Source organism: Primulina eburnea, chromosome 1 (assembly GCF_022965805.1).
Source record: "Primulina eburnea isolate SZY01 chromosome 1, ASM2296580v1, whole genome shotgun sequence".
NCBI classification, from domain to species: domain Eukaryota; kingdom Viridiplantae; phylum Streptophyta; class Magnoliopsida; order Lamiales; family Gesneriaceae; genus Primulina; species Primulina eburnea.
Genome location: NC_133101.1, coordinates 26,637,194 through 26,640,170, shown reverse-complemented (window position 1 = coordinate 26,640,170; position 2,977 = coordinate 26,637,194).

Below are 2,977 nucleotides of genomic sequence, written 5' to 3'. Positions count from 1 at the left end.
AGTGGAAAAGTCCTGGTTTATGGTTGTACAGAATTAGTCCTTATGACCCGGGACAACATTGAGACTCTATGTGCTAGCGTTTCACTTTGACTTGTTTACCGACTCTTATGGGGTCATTAGGTGGCAAGGTTGGGTGTTACGGCGAAACATATAGGAGTCGATGCATTGTAGTCGGGGATTCACCGCTTACCTACGGGTATGGATATCCTATGTGTTTTTCATGTATATGTGGGTTGAAATCTCTGATCAGAGTATGGTGGTAATTATGAAAGGGGTTTCATAGATTACACCATCGATGCAACTACGACATGACACATAGTATCGATTCATTGACAACTCTCGATAAACCAATGGTTGTCGAATCGATCGGGATATATGAGTTGAAGGGACCGTACTGTACGCTAACCATAATTGAATGGTTCTTGCAGGCACTATCATTTGATACCTAGGGAATCATGTAAGCGATGCTGCTAGGCGTTTAACATGATTGGTTGGGTACTATCAGACTTGAGTTCTGACGTTCTTGTTATCAAGGTGTTGATAAGTAAGAATGGGGCAATTGGGGTATGCTCGCATAAGGACATGTTTAGTCCGAATCACATGGAGATGTGAACCCACGGCTAGTTGTATCAATGAACCATTGAGGGCCACACAAGTATTAGCTTTGTAAATCCCGATGAGAAGTAAAATAGTTCAATGTGTTGAACGGCTTATAAATGTGTTTATAAGTGTAAAGAAAAATGGAAGTATGACTTCTAAGAGAGAAATATAAATTTTAATTTATGGAAGTGTTCCTAAGATTAAAATTTGGCCAAGTAAATAATGTAGTTGAAAATTGTGATTTTCATAAACATTATTGGGGACTAAATTAAATTAATTCAAGTGTTGAATTAATCAAACACTAGTGGACCTAGTAGAGTCCAAATAATTAAAATAATTCAAGTGTTGAATTAATTAAATAATATTGAGTCTTGTAGAGCTCAATTAAATAATTATTTAACTAGTGGGACTTGAATAAATTCAAGTAGTATTTAATTAATCTCAAATATGTTTGAGATAATTAAAATTTAGTCCATGGTTTTTAATGTGTTAAAAACCATATTATATACATGACATGCTAGGGTTTGCATGCTTGGGAGGTGAAGAGGTGTGGATTACTTTTTCATTAAAAAATTCAAAAGCATGCAACTTTTGAGGGACAACTTTTTCACACACCCAAGACAAGTCTTCCCTCCCTCATTCCATGTAGTGGCCGAAATATACATACACTTTTTCTCTCCATTTTTCTTCCTCTTTTTCTTCAATTTTTGTTGGAGAATAAACCCTTCTCTTTGATAAATCCTCAAACTTTTCTAGTGCAATTTTTGAGGGGGTTTACCTTGCTAGTGGTGGGCCTAATTTGAAGGAAAGTTTCAAGGATTTGGAGGAGGAGCTTGTAGATCTTCATGCCTTGAAGAGCTTTGTTGTTTGACAACAAAGTTGGTGCCATTCATCAATCTTTTAAAGATTGATAGGTATATTTTCTAAACATCCTATGTATGTTAATTTTGTAAATATTGCACAAGAACAATGGGGTGGCCGAAATTTTCTTCACGAAATTCGATTTTTGTGCTTCCGTTGCGTTTCCGGCCACCGTAACCGGTCCCCTTTCAGGAAAAGGACATCAATTACCACAGAAGAAGGTTTCCCAGAAGCCTGCTGATTATCTTATGTGCCCAAAGTGCTGCCGCAAGCATTAAGGAGAGTGTCTATGGGGTTCATGAAAGTGCTTCAAGTCTGGATCCGCTGACCACATGTTTAATAATTTTCCAAAGTGGAAGCAGCAGACTCAGGGTCGAGTCTTTGTGATGCATGCCGAGGAGGCAGTCCCAGACACTACATTCTTGACAGGTAATATAATTTATTCAGCACCACATTATTTATTAGAATTTATTATGCATTGTCGAATTTTTGAGTATACTAGTAGGATAAATTTCGAAATTTTAATGAAGACTTTAGGATAGTGGATTCAGCCTGTGCATGAGATTAATTTTAGTCCTTTTATAGAATTTTAGGGTTGAGTGTATGTTAATTTTGTCCCAAGGAGGATCTATGTAGCGGGAGTAGCCACGAATGCTCTATTAGATTACAAGGCTACTCATTCTTTTATATCAGACGACTTTGTGACTTTTTTTGGTGTCAAGCCCACAAGGATGGATGTGAGTTATTCTGTGACCGTTGTTTCATCTGGAGAGAAACTGTCTACTTCTAGTGTGGTCAGAGACTTGAGTCTCGACCTACAAGGCCACATAGTCTATGACCTTGTTGTATTGTCGATGCCGGAGTTTGACACAATTATAGGAATGGATTGGTTGTCAAAGAATGGAGTGTCAATTGATTTCCAACAAAATCAGTGCGAGTTAGACCATTACGTGAAGAGGAGTTTGTATCCGAGCCAAATGGACGCAACAGAATGTCGCGGATGATATCATGTTTTCAGGTGATAAAACTTATGTTTATGGGGTGTCAGGCATTCTTAGCAAGCATTATTTCAGCCCTGATGCTACCAGTCATACAGTAGCAAACATCCCAGTTCTCAGAGACTTTCTGGACACGTTCCTCGACGAAATTGCGGGTATTCCACCTGAGCGTGAGGTAGAATTCTCTATTGATCTTATGCCAGGTACCATGAAAATCTCCAAGGAAATATATCGATTAGTGTCACGCCCCGAGATCGAGGTGTCAGTGACATCCGGCATTGTTTAACAATTACTTGAAAACAATGAACCTCGTAGAAAATAGCCAAAACAAACCAATCTTTTTCATAAATAGATATTGTCTTTACAATGAAAATTGAATAAAATTACATCAAAAGTTTTGAGGAAGAATAAGTAAAATCTTGATCCTTGATGATTTGATGCGGTCACCAGCCCCAAAACACCCTTGTTCCTCCTCATTCAATTGCTCCTCATTCTTATCTGGTGAAAGATGTAAGGGA